This window comes from Gossypium arboreum, chromosome 3 (assembly GCF_025698485.1).
Source record: "Gossypium arboreum isolate Shixiya-1 chromosome 3, ASM2569848v2, whole genome shotgun sequence".
Taxonomy (NCBI): domain Eukaryota; kingdom Viridiplantae; phylum Streptophyta; class Magnoliopsida; order Malvales; family Malvaceae; genus Gossypium; species Gossypium arboreum.
Window position 1 is genome coordinate 48,147,138 of NC_069072.1, and position 25,366 is coordinate 48,172,503.

At 33.8% G+C, this 25,366-nt stretch overlaps 1 pseudogene; it reads left to right on the forward strand.

The window, feature by feature from the left end:
• The first annotated feature begins 839 nt into the window (after positions 1–839).
• LOC108474990 (aspartic proteinase-like) lies at positions 840–25,366 on the forward strand (annotated as a pseudogene).

The window sequence follows — 25,366 nt, forward strand, 5'->3', positions numbered from 1 at the left end:
TATCAAAATTACTAAAAACAGGCCAATGAATCTTACCCAATTTGGCCATGAAAGTTTCTTCTCTCTCTCCTAGGGTTTCCATAGAATATTTTGGAGAAGAAGATGATAAAAATTATTTTTTATTTCTATTTAATAATTTATCATCTTTTAATAATTTTAATTTCCAATTTAGTCCTTAGACTTTTTCTCATTTCCCATGGATGAATCATCCAAAAATATCTACATACTTTTTATTAATGGTTTAATTACCATATAAGGACCTTAATTTTTGAATTCTATAGCTATTTGATCCTTCTAGCTACTAGAATCCAACTTTTGTATTTTATACGATTTGGTCCTTCTCGTAATTAAACACAAAATTGGTAAAATTTTCTTATGAAAATTTTCACATGACATTTCTATCATATTACGGACCATATAATAAAATAAAATAAAAATAAATTTTATTTTCGGCTCGAATTTGTGGTCCCAAACCACTGTTTCGATTTCACCGAAATTGGGTTGTTACAATTTTATTTTTGGCTCGGATTTGTGGTCCCGAACCACTGTTCTGATTTCACCAAAATTGGGCTATTACAGTGAATGAATTAATGCTATTGTTTACTACAATGGTGAAGTGCGTGACACCGAGAATGGTTTCATTGTTTTAATTAGAGAATACAACGCTACTGACTTTTAACCAGAACATAGAATTGCTAGAACTTCAGAAAAGAATTAGGAGAAAAATTGTTGGATCCAACCAGATGAGAGTATCATCTATTAAATATCAATTTTGTGCTTCGGTCAACCCCGTCAGATATGACACTTTCGAAATCAGAAGTGCGAGAGGGTTGAAGATGATGGTCCAAACACATATTGACAATGGATTACAATTTCTCGAGTTATATGCGGAGTTTGCAATGAAGATGAAGGCCCTCGGAGGTCGACATATGTTCTTGTTCGAAAGGCCAGAACGGAAGAACAAGCCGAGAGTCCAACAGCACAATTGTGTGGTAAGTTCACCGCTCTGTTAGAAAGTTCCCAATATGATATCCCAGAATCATCAATAGGAATATTCTCATTTGTTTCGGCCCTAAATTTCAACCGCAGTAGCCAAAACACCTAACAATTAGGGTTTGCTAGTAGGACCTCTGCACGACACTCAGTTAGTGGTTTTGGATTTGAACTTGAGTTAGCCGATATTCAACGCTAGGAACACTTACAGGGAAATGACATCAAATTCTAACGGTTGGCAATCAACAAGTGATTTTGGATATTTCGATAATTCTATAATAAAAGATGATATACTCTTTACGACGTCCACTGATGAAGGGACATCCAATAAGATAAATGTTGGTGGGGTTGAGAATGAAGATGGGACTAACTCTGATACCGATCTAATTCGGGAGCCCGAGGTCGATGGTTTAGAAATTACATTATTTTCTAAACCATAGTCGGTAATGACTCAATTAGAAGATCGAGGCTCAGATGGTAAATGTTCTAGTGATGATGCCAAAGAAGATCCACAGTTAACGGCGTAACCCACATGCATAATGTAGACCTATCAGTAGAGGATAGGTTGGAGTTTGCAAAACTACTATACAGAAGGTTAGGCCACACGAGTTTTTCATTAGTTTTGGGTGATTTAGAAGTGGGGAAAGAGTTCTCAACCAAAAATGGTTTTCCCGCCACTGTAAAATGGCACAACATCAAAAATGGGGTAAACTTCCACATGGTTAAATCCTAATCTGACAAGTTTGAAGCAAAGTGTGCAATGTGAGACAACAGATGTGCATGGAAAATCATGGATGCCGAGTGTTCAAACCTTTGTTCTGGACTTTCAAGCAATGTCAGAGGCATTCTAGTACTACAAGCCATTTGTACAAATCAACGATACTTTTATGTACGGGAGACATACCCAACGGTTGTTGTTGGCTATGGCATAGGATGACAATAAAAAAATCTTGCTGACTGCTTTTGCAATCACGCTTGGAAAGTCAGTAGATGATTGAGATTTCTTCTTATTTAGATTGAGGAGGCATGTTTTCCCCCAACCCAATATTTGTGTCATCTCCGATCATGGACATGGAATACTGGCTACAATTAAACGACAATGGAACCTTTGGGATCGCATACACCATAGGTATTTTCTAAGGCATGTTGCGTCAAATTACCATGGACAATACGGCTCTACTGCTCAGCGAACAAATGTCTTCAACATGGGTATATAATTGCTACTATTAATTATACTTTGATATTTAATCGATGGGAAAATATTACACATTATGGGTAACCTATTATTCACTTCTCTCGACAGGGTATGACCTAGTTAAAGACCGCTTTGTGAAATGTTAGGAAACTTACGAGCCATTAACAATGACGGGGCGGATTGCCTTTACAACATACCCTTTGAACAGTAGACATAATCCTACGATGGAGGCCAACGGTATGGGCATATGATGATAAACCTGTCGGAATGCATCAATTCTGTTTTGAAGGGAACGCATCATTTGCCAGTAACCTCAGTTGTCAAAGAGACATACTTTCGTTTGGCTAAACTTTTTCCAAAGCGAGTAGCGATTACGTTGGGCAAATGCAAGGCGGCCATGTTTGGAGTGAGGATGTTTTGAAAGAAATTAGAAAGGAAATAACACGAGCGAACTGTATGAATCTAGTGTGTCACTCATACGAAGATCTATAGTTTAAGGTAGCAGAGCTCGATAGACCTGACCAAGGGATTGCTGGGGGAGCATATTGTGTACACCTCAGAAACCAGACCTATGACTATGGGAGATTTGACGCACTTTGATTTCTAGGCGCTTATGTAATTATAACATGTAGCAATGTATGTTTGGATCCAATGAGTTTTATGGACGAAGTCCACAAACTAGTAAATATGTACAACGTATGGAAAAACATATTCCCACTAGTCCCAAATGAATATAGGTTGCCACCTATACCGAGTGTCCATTCAAGTTGTTACTTGATAGATCATTGCGTCAATCAAAAGGTTGACTGACGTCCATTCGAATACGTGACAACATGGATATCTAAAAGAAGTCAAACCAACCAAAGTTATGTGAGTGGTGTAGGAACTCGAGGCATATAATGCTGTCATGTCCATATCAAAGGGATGATACAAGTACAACACCTCATTAATAAATCTATTAAATTGTTCATTGCAATCAACTTGTTGTACTTTGAAAAAAAACATTTTTTTTATGTAATACAAATCAATAAATTATAACAAAGGCCAACTTTAATGAAAAAATAATTTTTATTTTAAAAAATAAGGATGTTTGACATCGATACAATAAACATGTTTGATATTTATTGAAATGTTAACATGATAAGTACAATAATAAAGTAAATCAACTATTATTCCGTGTCAGAATGTGTGCCAAATCTGGGTGGTTGGCGGTTACGAGCTGAATTCCTTCTTGGTTGAACCTCCGACACAGGTTATGGTGTAGGCCTCTCCTCTTCTTTGCCTTTATCTGTAGTTGATTATGATTAATTGCTTTTCAGTTTCCATCGTGCATCCTCTAGTCTAGGAATAGGTGGTTGGGAAGATGATCCTCTTTGATAGAACAATAATCTCAAAGGTGTTTATGTCACCATCAGTTTAGGGTATAACTATATTGTATTCCATACACCGGTGACATATTGACTGGACTTGGTCGAAACATGAATGACTTATATATTACCGTCATCAGAAATGTCGATAGCATCAATGTGTAATATACCAGGGACGAAGGTTTTGAAACAAAACCTAACATCGAAGTAGAAGCAAAAAATATGGTGGAATATATGGTACTTGTGTAAAAATGATAGGGTTCACATACGCACTAGAATAGGATGACACATACTGACTAAGGGGTGGTATAAGCATCGATGTCGGTGTCAGCTCTTGCTTAGGTGCAGATGATAGACCCACATCGTCAGACCTTGGATATGTCAATGGCCTTCGTGGCCTCTCATATGTAGTTGCCCACTATTATCTTCTTTGCTCAACAAGTATGGCTTTCCAAGAAGCCTAAACTAAGGCATGTACTTTGAATCGTAAGCTAACTCCGGAGCGACAATGACTTCGTGAAGAGGTAAAAACTCGTATCGATTATTCCATATGTTGATATATTTGGCATGAAATCTAATCTAATTCTCATTTGGCTTTCCCTGCAAGTTGATAGAATGTAGATCATCGAGGTCCTAAGGGCCACTAGAATCAATTGCCTGAACCCGAATTACTGCAACACCCTATCTGACTCATGTATCTCCACTGTAGCATACACTACCAATGACACCTTCACGTGCTAGATGTTAGGATTCACAAGGAATTCGGATGGGATGCATTCTCAAATTGTCGGATCCCCGTATGATGTCTATTTAAACTATATTAAAATAATAAAAAACTAGTTATATATACTATTAAATCTCAAATCAAATACGTTAATATTATATATTTAAAAATTAAAAAAATACTTACCTCTGCCTCAGATCATTGGTGTAACAGAAGTCATATATCTAGTAACTCATTCGGTAGTCTCGCGTAACAAAATAATTTAAACTTTAAATTATTTTATTATGGTAAATAGATTATCTAATGAATTTTACCTTGTTACAAATGGGAACGTGTAAAGGTAGTTTGCTTTGCAGTCGATGCCGCACCCATAACTACAGTAGTAGCATGCAACCACTAATTTTAGTTTTTTGTGGTTATGTCACCCGACATAGCTCCTGGTATAAGGTCGCCAGGCCACCAACTGAGTTCACCTACTTCTCTAAAGTTGACGAGTTTCAACAGCCACCTTAAATGGATGAGATTTCGTGACTTATCTGACATTAGGATACCCTCAATTATCATAAGGATGTAAGGTCAAGAGTGTTGTTCTCTTTCGACTTTAGTCGAATCCTCATCAAGCTCACAGGATTTTCTTCTTAACCAAGCCATTTCTATCCGACCTCCAAAAATTGTCTTTGGAATCATTTTACCAAAAGTTTGTCGCATACTGCTTTTCCAATCAGTGTGACTAGTCCCAATCATTGCAGACCCATCCACTAGTAACCCAAGTTGTAACTACACATCTTCTAGAGTTATAGTACACTTACTGTATAAAAGATGGAAACTGTGCGTCTCGGGTCTCCACCTTTCCACCAATGCACTTACGAGTGTCAAGTCCAACTTACACCTACTACCTACAAAGGCTATGAATGAAAAACTGGCTTCTCTCAAGTACGATTAGATCAAGGGTGATGGAGGAGTGGGTAGATTACGAATGTTGGATTGAAAAATTTAGTCTTCCGCCTATTCACGGAAAAAAAATACAAACTATTAAATTCAAATATAATAAAAAATATAAAAATTATACAACATTAAAATTTAATAGGAAATATTCTTACCATTTGCAATTGATCGACGGAAATGTGGTTTTTATAATGATGGATTAGAGAATTTGCCATTGATAATTTTGAAAAAAACCCAAATAATTTGTATTAGAAAAAAATTTAAGATAATTTAAATAAAAAAAGAAATAAAATAGAGAGAGCAAAAAAAAAAAAGTGAATTTAAGTTGGTATTAAGAGAAATTTGAGAGAGAATTGAGAATGCGAGAGAGAGTTGAGATTGAATTGGAAAAAAAATGATATGGGGGGTTATAAGAAAATAAAATTTGACCATTTGGGGGGGCTGTCCAACGGCTAATTAAATATTTTTTTGGAAAAGTAGCCGTTATTTTTTAAAGCGCTTCCAGCTGGATGCGTTTTCTAGACAGCACGTTGAAAACGCTCCTAGCTGGAAACGTTTTCCTACAAATAACCTGAAAAATGCTTGGAAGCCTTTTTCAAAAAAATAGCTTATTCCCGTAATTTTTCCTAAAATCGGCCTATTCACATAATTTTTTTTGGCATTTATTGGTAAATTAGTCGAAACATTGTTATATATGTAGATTTTTGTAGGCAAATTACTTTCTACATATTAGATTAATGAGTAAATTAGTTCTTCTATTAAAAATTTCATTCATTTCTGCTATTAAAAATTTGTCATTTAGTTCTTCTGTTAAAAATTTCATTCATTTCTGTTATTAAAAATTTTTCATTGTACGTTAGTATGAAGTACATATGGCATGTCATTGTTTTGTTATTTCGTCAAGGTATGCCAATTTTCAAGAGCACAAATAGATGAAATTTTTAATAGAAAATGATTAATTTGCTTTTTAATCTAATGTATTAGAACTGAATTGTCCATATTTTGGATAGAAAGAAAAAAATACAATTTAATTTCTAATGGAGGACTTCTATAGTAGTTTTAGCTTATACGGGGAAATGTAAAGGAAGGTAGGGGAAGTGGAGAGGGAGAGTGGACGGAGTCGGTGATATTTGTCCCACAGGCAGCCATCAAAGAGCAAGACGACCGAAAAAAAGACCGACCTTGTGGAACCCTATGCAAAAGTTTCTATTCACTTTCCCACTCTTAAACCCTCTTTCTTTATCAAAACACCTACTTTTAAAAGCTTTCAAAAAAATTAACAAAGCAAATAGTATATACACACCCAAAGCAACCATCATTAGGCTGCCCTATAGACCATAGCCCCTCCTTATTTTCAAAAAGAAAAACACTTCATACTTCACACTTCATTTCCTTTCCCCTCCCATTATGCCTTAATTTTGTCAGTTTTTGGCTTTTGATTGAGAATGAAATATTAAACTTTAGTCGTTTAGATCAATCTCTTGTCTTGACTCGACACCTACACCTATATCTATATATTAGATTTCACTTTATATATCCCTCTTTGTTGGCTATATAATTACCAAGGTAATATTGTAATTCTTGGCGCATTATCTTAGATAATTCTAGACTTATAGCTTGCCACATCTCAATTAACATGAAAAATTTCTACTCTAGATATCATTATTAAGAAGGCAAATCTCACATCACTAATTAAGGATAGGTTTATCACATCTATATTTTAAAAGATAAAAATGTAAATGTACTTAAAACAATTGGGACAAAAAGTGAAAAATGTACGTCTCTTATTCGATTTATAGATGGTCGATTGAATAAGTAGAAGGATTGAGATTGATGGGATTTGGGCAGGAGAGGGCCAAAGGCAACTTCAAAGTTTCAATCCCCACAATGTCATGCTAAAGAGATTTGGTTAGATATCAACTTGATTACTAGAGTATAATAAAAACTTTGATCGGCCATAAGGGAATTATTAGTAGTCTCAATATATTGGCATAACTAAATGCAACAGGGTCCCTAACAAAAAATATTGGTTTATGAAATTTTCTATGGCATGGCTAACCTTCAATCGACTTTGCAGGAATAATTTGACTGGTCTAACTATGTACAGTGTGTAATATCCTGATTTTGGGCCTAGTCAAAATAGTGGTTTCGTGACCACAAAATCCGAGATATAAATAATTATTTTATGATTATTTTAAGGTCTATGATATGATTGCATGATTGTGTGAAAATTTCGTGAAGAAATTTTATGCATAAAGTGCTTAATTTGAAATTTGGGACTAAATTGAATAAATTGCAAAACTTGTGTTCTAGAAGTATTTTGCATAAAATTGAATTAGATTATTAATTAGAGGTCCTTAAAGAGTAATTTTACCAATTTCTAAGTCTATGGACAAAAATTGGACATGGATGGAATTTTGGAAAGTTTAGTAGTAAGGGCATTTTGGTCATTTAGGGGTAAAATGAATTAAAATACAAAATTAAAGCCAATTTTGCTCATCTTCAACCCCATGGCCGAATATAGCAAGGAGAAACCATGGCTAGGGTTTTCAAGCTTCCAAGCTCGATTGTAAGTTCGTTCTAGCCTCGTTTTTAATGATTTTTACGTTTTGGAGTCCCTAGCTCGATTTAGCTTATGCTAGCAATAATTTAACCTAGGGTTTATATTTGGAAAAATACCCATAGGTGAAATTTGTGTATTTTGGTGTTTTATGATAGAATATGAGGTTTTAAATTATGTTAGACAACTTGTGCTACTCGGTTTTAAGTGAAAACGAGCAAAAGGGCTTAATCGGTAAAAATACCTAATAGTCATAAGTACATGTTAGAGTGAGAATTTGATGTTGCCATAGAAGGAAAAATGATCAGCATGTCATAAAACATAAGAAAATAGGCTGAATTTTAATTTACAAGCTTTGGGGCAAAAGTGTAAATATGCAAAAGTTTAGGGGCAAAATTGTAATTTTTCCAAAATATGATTTTGGGTCAATTTGAATAATGTGAGTCCTAATTAGACTATATTTTAAATGATAGAGCAAGGAAAACTGAAATTGGGCTAAAATGGGGAAAATACCAAGTTGTGGACGAAATGGTAAAATAGCCATTTTCGCATACGAGGTAAGTTCATATGTAAATGTTGGTAACATAGTTATTATTTTAAATATTTTAATGTTTTTTAAATGATATGATAATTATTATGAAATATTATACTTGTGATAATTGTTTGATAATATGTCAAATTATGTGATATACTTGGAAAATATGAAATACTACCGAGTATCAGATTCGGCATTCTGTAGAAGATGGTTGAGACACATGATTGGGAAAAAGGTCCCGTTGAACCTTAGGAATGGATTAGGATACAAGTGACATGTCACTGGGATATTTGGGCATCCGAACTCGTTGAGTTGAGTCCGAGTTCACTTATGGATGCGAGTGTCCGAACTCGTTGAGTTGAGTCCGAGTTCTGAGATGTAACTAGGCATCCGAACTCGTTGAGTTGAGTCCGAGTTCACTTATGGATGCGAACGCCTGAGCTCGTTGAGTTGAGTCCGAGTTCACTTATGGGCGGGTTACATGGTAGCTTGGCTACATATGTGGCACTTATGTGCAAACTTTCCATGTATCCGAATTATATTCGATGTGTTCAACGGGTAAAGTTCTACTCAAATGGAGGAATACTCAAGATGAAAGGGACGTATTGGTAAGTGTTGTGAAATGGATAATTTGAACAGGTATGTACTTAACCCTCGGGTTGAAAACTCGATATAACAACAATATGGTAAGATGATAAATGAAAAGGTGATATGAATGTCTTGGTGATGATTATGCAAATGATGTTTTATGTTTGCTTATATGGTTATGTTACTTGCTATTTGCATGTGAGCTTACTAAGCATTTATGCTTACTCCTCCTTTTCATTCCTTGTAGTGTTGACAAGCCAGCTCGAAATCGGAAACGGTCGGAGGCACGCTCACACTATCCGTATACCATCTTGACATAATGGCTTGTATATTTTGAGTATGGCATGTATAGCATTATAATCATTTTGTATATATGGTCTTATGATATGGTTATTGAGTGGTATGGAGATAGAAATGCTTGGTAATGATTAGCCATTGGAATGGCTAATCATGATCATATTTGGTATTGTGTATGTCAAATTGCTAGCTAATCCATGGAAACCATGAAATAGGTAAAATTTACCATAAAATAGATTCAGACAGCAGCAGTGACGTGAGTTTGAAAAATCACTAAAAATAGTAGAAATAGAATTAAATAATGAATAAGTTATGGAATCGAATCTTGATGAGTCTATTTTCATATGGAATAAGCGAAACAGGTATATGAGCTATATTTTATGAGATGTTTAAATTTTTGTGAAACAGGGCCAGAGCGATTTCTGGATCCCCTGTTCTGACTTTGTAAATTCACCATAAATTTTACAAAGATAATTAGAAGTCATGCTTTATATGTACAGATTCCTTATTGAATCTAGTTTTATTAGAGATAAACAGCATAGTTATTGAAGCTCTGTACAGGAGATATCTGATTCGTAATACACTGAGGTCAGAGTAGTTGAACCCTGAAACAGGGAGACTTTAACTAATAAACTGTACTAATTGGCCCAACCAAAATTCTAGAAAAAATTAGTAGATATATATATGAGTCTAGTTTCAGGAAAAATTTACGGAATTGGATTTCGAGTTTCGTAACTCGAGATATGATTTTAAAGCGACTGTGATGCAGTTAGCCAGCTTGTCTGGAAATTTTAAAATGAATTGTATGAGCTGTTTAATTAATGAATTAAGTCCGTTAACACCTCGTGTTCGACTCGGAAACGGTCTCGGTGCGGGTGTTACATTTAGTGGTATCGAGCAGGTTTAGTCGGTTCTCGGACTAACCTAGCATGTGTAAAAGTTTAGCTATACATGCCACTGATCTGTGATAGTGTGATGTCTTCCGACGCGTATAAGTACCGTCTTATTTAGACAGGGTACTCTCCAACCGAGCTGCGCCAACCATGTTCAATGTTAAGTAAAGGTATTTGAGTAAAATTATGATTATGATAAGTCTCGGTTCAGAAAAGTATGAATAAAGGTTTATGATACATATGTGATAATATGTGAGATGAAAGTTCATGTTGTGATAAATATTCATATTTGCTTAATGCTCATATGATGTAGTGTATGTGGCTTACTTGATAAGATGAACGGAATAAATAGAAAGTAGTAGAGGTATGAATAAAGGTCATAATATTATGATACTGAATGAAAATGTCATTGTCTTGATTGGATGTCGAATGTTGATGAATGTTAATGGTATATAATTTTTATGAGGTAAAGGATTATAATGAAATGAACTTATCTATGTTAAATTGTTGGACTGAATTATATGATTGTAATGATATGTACATGATGATGCACGAAATGAAAGTTGTGATTGTGATGCAAATATCTATGTTTATTTGGCCTTATATAATGTCATGAGCATGAATTAATTTAATTAATTGAATGGATAAGTAAAGTGTCTAGAAAACATAGAATGTATGCATAAGTATATTGTCTAAATGGGACAATAGGAAAATTGGTGTAAGCCAACATGAATGAATGACATGATTTTGATGATGTTACTATGATGATGGAAGTTGTGTCATATGTGTATGTATAAGAAAGTCGAGTCGAGGTCCTACAACCTCCCCTTACCAAAGTGGTACTTATAATGGAATTTCATGAGATTTGTATTGAATAAGTTTTGGTTGAGAACCCAAAGAGTTCAAAGATAGAATAATTATAAGTATGATCCGAGATTGAAAATGAGCTGATAAGTAAAGTCGAGCCGAAAGTATCGGATTGACGTAAAATTATTGGAGTTATGCACCTCGTCCTAGTTAGAAAAGGAATTCTCCTTGGTAAATCGAATTACTCAAGTGCAAGGTCGAGAAAAGTGTAAATCGAAATTTATTCGAATTGGCCTTTTTAGTGAATGGTTTAATATAAAATTTGTGACGGCAAAACTAGTTGGGAAATGATATTTCAAATGTGAATTATCCGAGTGTGACAGTTATGACCTGGACATTTAGCGATCTCTTTTGAGATGTTCTATGTGTTCACCCGTTCTCGTAAATATTTCTATGGCTATTGATCTTCAAGAAATTCTTGTTATATGGGAATGTCTTCTAATTTGGTGTTGGATGAAAGCATTGGTAGTCCTGATGGTTTATAATTTATATTGCTCTATTTCATCGGGTATTCTATTTCATTTCGTCGATAAGAATTGATGAGAGAATTCATATGATATTATGATTCTGCTTTCTTCTACTTGATGCTTCATCGATATATATGTATGGGAAGATATATTGATCTTGTTATATTTGATTTCATGGGATTAAATGATGTTTTCTTTTGGACTTTCTTTCTTTGAAGAATTATCGTGGTATTCTCGTATTTTCTCTATGAATTTGGTTTTCGATTCTCGGCATAGTATCGTATCTTGGGTTTCTTTATCCTGGATCTCTTTATTCTGGATTTCTTTATTCCGGGTTTCTCTATCTTGGATTTCTTTATTCGGTTTTCTTGTTATCTTTGTTCCATAATTTGTCAATTACGACTCATGTTCGAAGTACGTTCTTCATCTCGTGATAATCATGTCAAATATGACTATACTTTTAATTTGATCTTGGTAATGTGGTGATTTTAGTATTGGGATTTTTCTAATTTCGTGTAAGGATTTGACATCAGTAAAGGCATAGGTGATAAAAGCGCGAGTTTTAGTCGGTATGGTAAATTATTTATTTGAAAGATTTCATGTGACAATTATGTCAGGATTATTTTTCCCAAGTTTGATAATAGAATTTCATTTTGTACAGATCAAAGAGTAAATAGTTTGAACGAGAAGTCTATATTTAATAGAAAGAGTTGAATATTAGTTTAAGTCACTACTGAATGATAAGGTTTCCATCTTGTGAAAGCTGAAAAGTTTATTACATGTTGACAGAGTTCGGATAGATGAGAATATTGGTAACCAAGCGTCCGAACTAGACTAGTCTACATTGAGCAATGACTTCTTGACTTTCAAGAATGTATTGTTGTATGAATTGTGATGTGTTTCAAGACGGTGAGGTAATGTGATAGTTTAGAGCATCGATGTTACATAAAATCGGAGTTGTTAAAGGGGTTAAAGCCGAGCATTGGGATCTATCAAAATTATCCTTGTCAATGTTGATATTGGGATGGAAATGAGAAGGATTATTCTTGAGGCCATATCGTAATTATTTCTATGGCGGAAAAAGGAAAATGGGATGTATCCTATTGTTAAATGTTTAGCGAGATCTATAAATCACATCTCAGATTGAATGAATTCCTACTCATCGATTCATGGAATTTCAGGTCTCTTTAATTGTCGGATTTCTTGGAATTCGGTCTCCATTAAATCAAGTTGAGATCCGTGTTTTATGTCATGATATCATGGGAAATTGAGAAGGGTTGAAAATTTAAGAACAGTTGAGAGTTGAGACTGTAAGCTTTTAGATCATATGAGAAATTGAAGAGATGTATTGGAGGTACAGTCTAAGTACAAGTTCTTGACACCAAATATGAGATTAAAAGTGAAGACCACTTTTCGGTAAGATTTTCGGGACGAAAATCCTCAAGGGGGAGAGTTGTAATATCCCGATTTTGGGCCTAGTCAAAATAGTGGTTTCGTGACCACAAAATCCGAGATATAAATAATTATTTTATGATTATTTTAAGGTCTATGATATGATTGCATGATTGTGTGAAAATTTCGTGAAGAAATTTTATGCATAAAGTGCTTAATTTGAAATTTGGGACTAAATTGAATAAATTGCAAAACTTGTGTTCTAGAAGTATTTTGCATAAAATTGAATTAGATTATTAATTAGAGGTCCTTAAAGAGTAATTTTACCAATTTCTAAGTCTATGGACAAAATTGGACATGGATGGAATTTTTGGAAAGTTTAGTAGTAAGGGCATTTTGGTCATTTAGGGTAAAATGAATTAAAATACAAAATTAAAAGCCAATTTTGCTCATCTTCAACCCCATGGCCGAATATAGCAAGGAGAAACCATGGCTAGGGTTTTCAAGCTTCCAAGCTCGATTGTAAGTTCGTTCTAGCCTCGTTTTTAATGATTTTTACGCTTTTGGAGTCCCTAGCTCGATTTAGCTTATGCTAGCAATAATTTAACCTAGGGTTTATATTTGGAAAAATACCCATAGGTGAAATTTGTGTATTTTGGTGTTTTATGATAGAATATGAGGTTTTAAATTATGTTAGACAACTTGTGCTACTCGGTTTTAAGTGAAAACGAGCAAAGGGCTTAATCGGTAAAAATACCTAATAGTCATAAGTACATGTTAGAGTGAGAATTTGATGTTGCCATAGAAGGGAAAAATGATCAGCATGTCATAAAACATAAGAAAATAGGCTGAATTTTAATTTACGAGCTTTGGGGCAAAAGTGTAAATATGCAAAAGTTTAGGGGCAAAATTGTAATTTTTCCAAAATATGATTTTGGGTCAATTTGAATAATGTGAGTCCTAATTAGACTATATTTTAAATGATAGAGCAAGGAAAACTGAAATTCGGGCTAAAATGGGGAAAATACCAAGTTGTGGACGAAATGGTAAAAATAGCCATTTTCGCATACGAGGTAAGTTCATATGTAAATGTTGGTAACATAGTTATTATTTTAAATATTTTAATGTTTTTTAAATGATATGATAATTATTATGAAATATTATACTTGTGATAATTGTTTGATAATATGTCAAATTATGTGATATACTTGGAAAATATGAAATACTACCGAGTATCGGATATCGGCATTCTGTAGAAGATGGTTGAGACACATGATTGGGAAAAGGTCCCGTTGAACCTTAGGAATGGATTAGGATACAAGTGACATGTCACTGGGATATTTGGGCATCCGAACTCGTTGAGTTGAGTCCGAGTTCACTTATGGATGCGAGTGTCCGAACTCGTTGAGTTGAGTCCGAGTTCTCGAGATGTAACTAGGCATCCGAACTCGTTGAGTTGAGTCCGAGTTCACTTATGGATGCGAACGCCGAGCTCGTTGAGTTGAGTCCGAGTTCACTTATGGGCGGGTTACATGGTAGCTTGGCTACATATGTGGCACTTATGTGCAAACTTTCCATGTATCCGAATTATATTCGATGTGTTCAACGGGTAAAGTTCTACTCAAATGGAGGAATACTCAAGATGAAAGGGACGATTGGTAAGTGTTGTGAAATGGATAATTTGAACAGGTATGTACTTAACCCTCGGGTTGAAAACTCGATATAACAACAATATGGTAAGATGATAAATGAAAAGGTGATATGAATGTCTTGGTGATGATTATGCAAATGATGTTTTATGTTTGCTTATATGGTTATGTTACTTGCTATTTGCATGTGAGCTTACTAAGCATTTATGCTTACTCCTCCTTTTCATTCCTTGTAGTGTTAACAAGCCAGCTCGGAAATCGGAAGCGGTCGGAGGCACGCTCACACTATCCGTATACCATCTTGACATAATGGCTTGTATATTTTGAGTATGGCATGTATAGCATTATAATCATTTTGTATATATGGTCTTATGATATGGTTATTGAGTGGTATGGAGATAGAAATGCTTGGTAATGATTAGCCATTGGAATGGCTAATCATGATCATATTTGGTATTATGTATGTCAAATTGCTAGCTAATCCATGGAAACCATGAAATAGGTAAAATTTACCATAAAATAGATTCAGACAGCAGCAGTGACGTGAGTTTGAAAAATCACTAAAAATAGTAGAAATAGAATTAAATAATGAATAAGTTATGGAATCGAATCTTGATGAGTCTATTTTCATATGGAATAAGCGAAACAGGTATATGAGCTATATTTTATGAGATGTTTAAATTTTTGTGAAACAGGGCCAGAGCGATTTCTGGATCCCCTGTTCTGACTTTGTAAATTCACCATAAATTTTACAAAGATAATTAGAAGTCATGCTTTATATGTACAGATTCCTTATTGAATCTAGTTTTATTAGAGATAAACAGCATAGTCATTGAAGCTCTGTACAGGGAGATATCTGATTCGTAATACACTGAGGTCAGAGTAGTTGAACCCTGAAACAGGGGAGACTTTAACTAATAAACTGTACTAATTGGCCCAACCAAAAATTCTAGAAAAAAATTAGTAGATATATATATGAGTCTAGTTTCAGGAAAAATTTACGGAATTGGATTTCGAGTTTCGTAACTCGAGATATGATTTTTAAAGCGACTGTGATGCAGTTAGCCAGCTTGTCTGGAAATTTTAAAATGAATTGTATGAGCTGTTTAATTAATGAATTAAGTCCGTTAACACCTCGTGTTCGACTCCGGAAACGGTCTCGGGTACGGGGTGTTACACAGTGGATCCTTTAATAATACAGGAAACCACTATTCTTTGTTAATTTTATTTAATTTATTATTACAATACCAATATGTTGACAGTAGGATTAACAAGGGAGAGAAGATAGTGGTTGGAGTGGTGGTTCAACTATTGATAAACTGGAGCAAGGGGTTTTTTTATGGGAATGTTTTGGGGAGAGAAGGAGGAGGATATGTGAGAGAATCTTTATGAGCTATTGCATAGGGTCTTTTATAATGGGAGACTAACTTGATTATGTGTCCTAGGATTACTGACATGTGACCAATTTGATCTTCTTCGTAGTTATGATGATATTGCATATTAAGATAAGACGCCTTAGGACAATTGATAATCAATGACTTTGAGCTCCCATGTAGACCTTGTGTGTACTTAGTAGAGATGAGGTTCGTCAGGTTAGGGTTCGCAAATTAGTAAGTTGAACATGCATAGTTTGTTGAGATGTTGACTCTATTAAAAAACATTTATTGAATTTCTTGTGGATATACAATGAACTTCGCCATATAACACAATCTAACAAAGAATACAATATATAATGGTCTCTAAGCCTAAAATTAGTGATAGTATAATTTACTAGAGCATGATATTAAGTGATCTAGAGAAGAGGAAAATGCTAGCTAGGCAAATACACCATCTTTCCAAATGCATGCACTACTATTCCTAGGAACCAAAAGGAAAAAAAAATTACAAGATACGTAATATATTAAATTCAAGATGTAATGATAAATTGCACTAATCTGTTAAATGAAAATGTTAATGAAGATAAAAAAAATGATGAAGGTAGTGGAGGTTTGCGAAGAGAGGCCCAAGTTCCCAAAGAGATTGATATTTGATGAGATGTGAGGGTGGCGTGTGGGGTCTTAGTTTTCATCTTCTTTTGATGAACTCTTTCATGATAGCCAAGTAGAGCGCTCACACAATCAATTGCTGTGAGCCATGTGTCTCATCCGCTCCCTCCTCCCTTTTTAATCATCCCTTTCTCTTTTTTTTTTTTCTCTAATAACACTGTAAATTTAAAATCACGTGGGCCTTTTATAAGCTCCCCCATTTCTCATCCACCATAAAGGCAAATTAAGAATGATTAAGTACAAATATATTCAATGAGCTTATCATAGCCTGTTTTTTGTTGTTAATAACCTCTGTATTGCAAAATCATGTAATTGATTTTCCAATTTAAAAGTATTTTAAGCAATACTATAACTTTGAATGATGATGTTTATTAAACAATGAGATTGTAGGTGGAAAAAGGAAGAAATAGAATGTCAAGGATTGAGCTGTGATGATTTCAAAAGTTGTAATTAGGAGCCTACAATGTTTGATAAGTTTGGTTTACTTTGGGGCGGTGTAATAAAATTTGGTTGTATCTCCTAAGATGAAAAAGTCTCACTTTTACACCCTATTTTTCCAATACCAAGGGTCCATCATTGATCATTTTACTTCCATTTTTTCTAAAAGAGAGAGACCCAAATTTAAAAGTTAAAGGATGGTCTAGAAACCCTTCTCTTAATTAATTCAAACCCTACTCCATCATATACTTCTAACCCCAATTAAAATTTCCCTCTTATTTAATAGACATATCTTCTTTTCACTCATTGTTGCTTGCTCCTACTGTTCTTCGTAAAGTTTGTAAATGGGACAACTTTAGCCGGAGCTGCCTTTTTGGTAGAATACAGTGCAAAGTTGTCTTTAAAATTTTTATTTTTGGTTAGCTAAATAGTTACTAATTTGTCTAGTTGTTTGTGCACTGTCTCATAATATATACCTATTGATGAGGAATTTCACTAAAATTAATCTCTCCTTTTGTTCAAAGGGCCCCGAATTTGGGATTTGTTTAGCGCTCCACCTTCATTATTTCTTTTCGTCTAATCAAATTTAAGACTTATATCTAAAAGTAGAAAAGAGGGTTGAAAAAGTAGGCAGGAAAAAAAAAAGAGTGTTTTTACCCTACAAAATTAAAGCTAAGCTAACCCAAAGAGTACACTCCACTTTCTACCATTTTTTAACTTTAATTTTAATCATTCTTCTTAAAGATTTATAGTTTTGGTATCTCCTTATTTAACTCCTATTCCAATAACAAATTAATTTCCTTTTTCATTTTAATATTAATCATGTTACCTAATACATTAAAATGCTATTTTTTTTTATAAAATCAAATGCAAAAAATAAAGTCCAATTGTTAATTAGGATCACCTCCAAGAAACAAGAGTATGGGGTTATCAAGATGAATTTTTATTATTTAGTGTGTTTTTTTCCCCTCTCATCTTCCCTTGGTATTATGATAAGGTTCTCCCCTTTGATAAATAATCAGGTTTTGTTTCATTAATTAAAACACCTATAATCATATGTGGCCAATGGAATAGATAAATGAGCAGCTAGGCTTGATAAAAGTGCATGTTGAATATCAGCTTTGTTGGTCAATATATTCTTCAACTTAAAATGAAGCATGATATTACAATGTAACATAGTCAAGGTACACTATTCTTCTTTAGGGTTTTTATTTCTTTCCCTTCTTTTTCTTTTATGTGAAATGACAAATTTTGTTGTTATTGAACCATATTCTTGAGTGGGAGAAAAATATTCTTTGATCTCATGTAAAGGAAGAAAAAAAAAGAGAGAGGAAAGGCCCCACGTGTGGAACAAAATTTGGAGCATATGCAGCACTATTTTTTATCCATATATAGCTTTATGTGCATGTAGGGGGTTCAATTTGCTTGGGATTCCTACATTTTTGTGGGCACATTTGTTAGATATTTGAGCCACCTTTTCAACCCTAGCCCGGATCTTTACTTCACTCATCTTTCTACAAATATAAATTAAAGCACGCTGCTACTCTCTTGTTAAAGGAAAAGGTTTTGGGAATCCTATGCCCTCCTCCCCCCACCATATATGTCCATGTGTATGTTCCCATGCATATATATCTTATTGGTAAAAGTACTATGAAGATCGTTATATTAGAAGTTAGATTATATTTTATTTTTTTTATTAAAAAAGAATAAATTAAATCTTATACGTTAGGTCAAATAATAAATTGATTCTTTTGTTAAAAATTCCATTCATTTTTATAGTTAAAACTAATCTTATACATTAGCATGACACGTGTCATTATTTGATTATTTTGTTAACTATGTCAGCTTTTAATGGATGAAATTTTAACTTAAAAGATTAATTTGCTATTTTATTTAATGTATAGAAACTAATTTATTTAATTTTAAATAGAAAAATAAAATGTAATCTAATTTCTAACCTAGAAAAATACTTTTACCATATCCTACGCCTTCCTTCACTTAATTCCCTTCTTATTGTTGTACTTTCACTTATTTTTCCTATTGTATGATTAGAGGTAGCTAGTTAGGATGGAGGAAAGCTTAATTGATTGGTTCAAAGTATGCTTATTTGAATGCCAAAGAAAAGATTTAATTTGAAATTTAAGTTTAAGTGGAAGTCGAATTCCTTATCTTGTTTTAATAAAACAAAAAAAGGGTGAGTAAACCTGAAATAAGGGTACATATGAGGTCAAAGTTAACATTTGACTCATTTAATTATGCCTGAAATGTCAGTGTTTGGCAGAAAATAAAATGTTGTGCCAACTTTGATTGCTCTCTTCCCTTGGTGCATAATAAAAGGATGTCTAGCAAATATGATGAATTTAAAAAATATAAGAACAACTAATGAATTGGGTTGTTAGAGTGATAAGATGATAAACTACTACCTACTTCCATGTCCATATGCTAAAACAAATCACAAGAATTATATGTAGTTAATGGTCCCATAGTAGATGTTATCATTAATGCTAGAATTCTCATTTCATATTAAATCCAAATCATACCCCTAACATGGGGCCTTGATCCATTTGTTTCCATCTGGTATAATTATAATGTACACAGTTATACTCTAATTAATTTCAATTTGAAGGGACATGAATGCTAATCGTCTACTATCTTTAAAGAGCCAAGAGTCAATCTCCCAATCATATAAACATCTTTGCACTGTTACATTCATTAAATGGGAGCACTATTGAGAATACCCAAAAAGGGCAAATTTTTTATATTTTGTAACAGAAATCTGCAAAGTGGGATCTGGCAAAGGAGGAATTGAAGATGAATTTACATTCTGTCACTCTGAAATGGTGTCTCACTCTTTAGCTACTTTCAATAAAGATGTGTTCATAGAACAGCTCACCTAACACAAAAATATAGCAGAGATTTGCAAAGTTGCAAGCCCCCCCAACTCTACTCTATACCGAAACTGTGACTTGACACCTCTTTTCATTCCTCTTTCTGAATTCAGATCCCTCAATCTAATATTCTTCTGCCTCCTGATTGTATAAAGAAATGGAGTCACTGAAAAAGAAGTGGTCAAAAGCACACCCCTCTCTCACCCCCCTAATGAATTGATAAGTACCCCAGCTTCACAGTCAAGGCTTGAGAGGTTGGGCCATTTTCTTCCTTTTCTTTAACTCTGCCCGAGTGAAGTAGGGAGCACTACAGCGTGGGACTAGGCATGAACTTTGGAGCCTATTACCAAAATATGTCTACCCTTTGAAGCAGCCATTATAATACTGTATATCCATACATACACTAAAAAAATTTATTTTGTCATTATTACAATCTGTCACTATTACTCTTGTTTGTATATACTCATATATGATGTTGATGTTGTAGCTAACAGTAGTCTTATATATCAATCATTATAATCGCTGTCACTATTACAATTGTTTATGTACATATGATGTTGATGTAGCTAGCAGTAATGTGTCCCCCACATGCTTTACAATTATACCCTGTATACCTTTATGAATTTCTACACTTGGAATCATTACACCCTAGTGAAATATTATAGCAGGATAGAAACTTGAGTAGGATTTTAGTATTATTTTAAGACGTTGGTAGAAGCATGCTCACTCTTTGAGTCTGGGGATGGTCTCAAGGATGAGGGAAAAATTAATTGTCTGTCTTACTCTTTAACATGATTGCTTACTTTTTCACAGTGAACCCTTTTTTCACATTATCTGTCAGATTCTAATGAGTAAATCTCATTAGTTCCATACCACATAAAAATATCTTTGAAACAGCAAGGATGTTTTGATTGGTCTTTTCAAAGTTTTTAACTGAAGTTCATGTCTGTCAAATAAATGATTCACTTTGAAAGCCTTATGGGGACCCCATTCACCCACTCAGTAACATAAACAAGTAGGGGGAGCTTGGTTTGAAGGCAACCTTTTTCCTGCACTCCCCGCTTCAACATAATGAGATTACATTTTCATTCAGCATTAGGCTCCGAAGCTTAACTGGAGTGGAGCCAGGCTCCAACCCCATGTGTCACACTTGTCATCATAACACTGTCCTTGGGCTCCTTTTTGTTCACTAGGATGCATCTGGGCCAACATTGGTCTAATCAAGTCTAATCCTTAAACTACTTTCTAATCCTTAAACTACTTTGCTGCCCTCTTTGGTTTCAAAACCGGTACTGCTCTGGGCCTATCTTCACTTTTCCCTTTGGGCTTCACACTTGTTCAGCCCAAGTCAAGTCAACAGTCTGACCTTCTTGATTTAGTAAGTAAATATGTGGTAAATTCAAGATTAAGAAGTTAATAATGATAACTTAAAAAGGTAGATTACAAGCAAATCAAAAGTAAAGTGAACTCTGAGTAGGGTCATTGCCACTTGCTAAAGTCCCAAATGTCATACGATAGGAAGGGTGTCTCTTCGCTAATGGCACGAAAATAACCCTTTATTTAAAAAATGTTTAATTACAAAATTGGCCCTTAAAGTATACCATTTTCCCTACTTATGTACAAGTACTTTTTCGCAAAAGTAGTATCTAAACTTCCAATTTCGTCTCATTTTACCCCAAAAGTGTATGATATCAAATAAAAATGTGCCATGTGTCATGTTCTTATTGGTTTGATATTGTGATTTGGGGTAAAATGGTAAAATTGATAGTTTAGGTACCACTTTTGACCAAACAGACTTTAGGTACCTAAGTGGGAAAAATGATATACTTTAATGGCCAATTTTGCATTTAAACATTTTAAAAAACAAATGGCTAATCTTTGTTAAAAGAACCAAGCAAATCACTACATCTTTCTTAAGCCTAAGGGCGTTTTTGATTGCTCGAATCTCACATAACAACTCATAATGTTACATTTCAGGATAACATTATGTTGTTTGGATTCTCAACATTGTAGCCACCCCATATTCTCATGTTCCCAAATATTGTCAAGATGTTGTAATCTTATGATATAACCCCATTATGACCTATTAATTAGGTTATCTTAGATTACGAGCGTAATCATAAATTTTGAACCAATTAACCCTTTGTTTTAATTATATTAATCAATTTAGCCCATTTTTCCCTAATAAAATTTCAATCTAATTAAAAATAAAAATCTATCATTTTCTTAGTGTGAAACAATAAATGTCATACTTTTGGGCACTATGTTTACCACTTGTAAAGCAATGCTTTTTTCACCCTTGGATTTGGTCCTTCTGATTCTTCAAGATTGATTTAAAAAGTCTAAAAGGACTCAATAAACTCATTGATCCTCATGTTATAAATGTCTTTTTAACTCTTTAATGGTTGTGACTTTGATGACAAGACTTTTGAGCAAGGATCTCAACACATTAGTTTGGAGTTTGAATACTCATTATGAAGGGCAAAAGCTTGATTGAATATGTCACAAAGTTCAACATAGAACTCACCAATTGTTTCATTCTCCTGAATCCTTGAGATTTCGAACTTGGTGCTTAGTCTGAACAATAAACTTCTTAACTATATTGTTTCCTTCATGAGCAGTCTTCAGAATTTCTCAAGCATCCTTGGAAGTAGTGAATTTAGATATTCTTTTAAATTCCTGTCTATCTACTCCACAAAAAAATAGCATGCAGTGTTTTTGAATTGACATTTGTATGCTTTTCTTCCTTTGTAGTCCAAGCCAATTCAGACTTCAATGTTCTTATTATAGATGTCCCAATAAGAAGAGCCTCCCTAAAACACCCCAAAATTGAGTTTAGAAGTTTTGAGGGTATAATGTGAATTTTGGTTCGAAGTAGGTTCGAAAAATTATGAATTGTGGTAACACACACTACAGCAAAATAGGCTTTTAGAGGCATTTTTAGCGGCGCTTGAACTAAAAACGCCATAAAAGTTGTACATTAGTGGCGCTAGTAAGAAAACGCCCGCTAAAGATCGAGCATTAGCGGCACTTTTTTGAAAACGCCGCTAAAGATCGAGCATTAGCGGCGCTTTTTAAAAAACGTCGCAAAAAACTTACGAGCTTTAGTGGTATTAGAGGCGCTTTTCGAAAAACGCCGCAAAAAAATTATTTTATGATTTAAGGTTTAATGTCTGTGGTTTTGGGTTTTAGGGTTTATGATATAATGTTTATTATTTTGTGATTAGAGTTTTGAGTTTAAGGTTTATGGTTTAAAGTTTGGGGTTTGGGGTTTATTGTTTTATAGTTAGGGTTTTAGTAATGTTCATGGTTTTAGGGGTTAGGCTAATAGGGTTTAAGGGTTAGGGTTTTTGATAAAATGACAAAAAACCAATTTATTTTAGGGTTTGGGTAAGTAATAAGATTCTTTTTTAATTACTTTTGTCCCTTGTAATATATATTTAGGGTTTAGGATGTAAGTTTTATGGTTTATGATTTAGGGTTTATGGTTTGAGTTTTTAGGTTTGGTGTTTGTGGTTTAGGGTTTAATTTTTAGGATTTAGTAGTAAATATGGTGAACTACTTATAACTTGTGTATCTTGGATTTTTTATAATATAAATCTAAATAAGATAAATATAAATTATTATTTAAAAAATATATATATCAAAATGGGTTAAATCCCAAAAGCATACATGAACTTTAATTTGATATAGTTCTTGTAAATTATTAACACAATTATTGATATAACATATAATTAAATGCCATTTGTATAAAAATCTAAACAACTAATGCAACCATACTTAAAAGAATAATGTTGATGAAAAAGAAAGAAAAAGAAATCCTTTAAACAATACTAGACCATGCCATTCCATCTATTAATTTAATTCCTAAAAGAGTTGATCATGGTAGTTAAATTTTAACTTTCAATATTTATATTTTTATCAATTTGATTCTTATTTTTGAACCAAAACCTTCCACTTTTTAAAAATGTTAAATCTCATTTTTAATAGGAATGTAATTGTAAAATTAATTTTTAATGATATTGACGTGAAAACTTACAAGGTAATTCACATGACATGATACTATTTTTTATATGTTAATTTAAAATGATAAAAATCTTCAAAAAATTGAAAATTGAAAATTGAAAATTGAAAAATAAAAACTTAAAAACTTAAAACTTAAAAACTTTAAAACTTAAAAACTTAAAATTTTAATATTTAATATTTTAGTCTATATTTCAGTTAAAAGATCAATATTCAAAATTTTAAAAAATAAAAATTCCAAAAAATATAGTCTCAGCAAAAAAAATTTTAAAAGAAAAAAATAGAAAAAATATGTTAAAAATGACAAAAAAAATAAAATTGAGCAATAGTGGTGTTTTTAGTGAAAACGTCGCAAAAAGTTGAGCTATAGTGGCATTTTTCGTAAAAAACGCCATAAAAAATTGAGATACAATGGCGTTTTTGTAAAAATGCCGTAAAAAACTTTATATCGAAACGGCGTCGTTTTATTTTCACCCCCTCCCCTAAATCCCCAATTTTATGCTGCTAAAAACCTTGATTCTATTCCTTTTGGTTTCACTGATCAAAATCCCCTTCTCATAAATTTTCTCTCTTGAAGATTTCATGCCTACCCACCTTTAATCTCAACCAATGGAAGAGACGCGACGTGCAATTTGACTGTTCCAATTTCCTTTTCAACGTTCAATTAAAACCCTAGCCTCTTCCTTTTGCGTCTATCGGGGGAGGGGGAAGGGAATCATGTCTTTCGATCTCATATGCTGAAGCCATCCTGCAGCTGCTTCGGATCCTCCCAAGATTTGTACGGCTGAGGACCAAAAGAGCAATTAAAGCAGAATCAGACTTAAGACATCATATTGAACTACGTCAATCAGGTAACATAATAGACTCGATGCTTGTTGAATAATTCGTGAGTGCATTCCTTCCAATGTCTGATTTTTTCTTCAATTTGATACTTATGCAGCTATGTGACCGTATGCCGAGTCCGATGGGAGAATCTGCTGTTGATGTGGAAGTCTATCGTCCATGCCAACTGTTTCCTTCACTATCGATGACAAAGTTTTTGACCTTTACCCTGAAGAGGTAAAATCGATCCTCATTTTGTGTTTGTACTATATCAATAGTTGAAAACTTGTCCTATTGATGTTAATTAAATCTCTATTGGTGCAATCAGTATATTCTCAAGGTGGGTGAAGGTCCTCAAGCTCGAGGCATCGCTGGCTTTACCGCTTTAGATGTTCCTCCTCCTCGTGGACCCCTCTGGTAATTTTTCTAATGGTCAAATTATAATTTTTCTAATCAGTATATTCGTGAGATGTTTTCATGGGCCGCTACCACACCGTGTTCGATTTTGGTAAAGAGAGAGTTGGCTTTGCCGAGGCGGCATAAAAATACCTTATCATGGAATGGGGTAACTGAGTTTTCTTCAAATGTCCACCCATTACTGTGTTAGGTATAGCTTTATATAAAGATGGTTGGAAACATGGAGTCACTAGCTCTTTCAGCCTCCATTACGTAAAGATA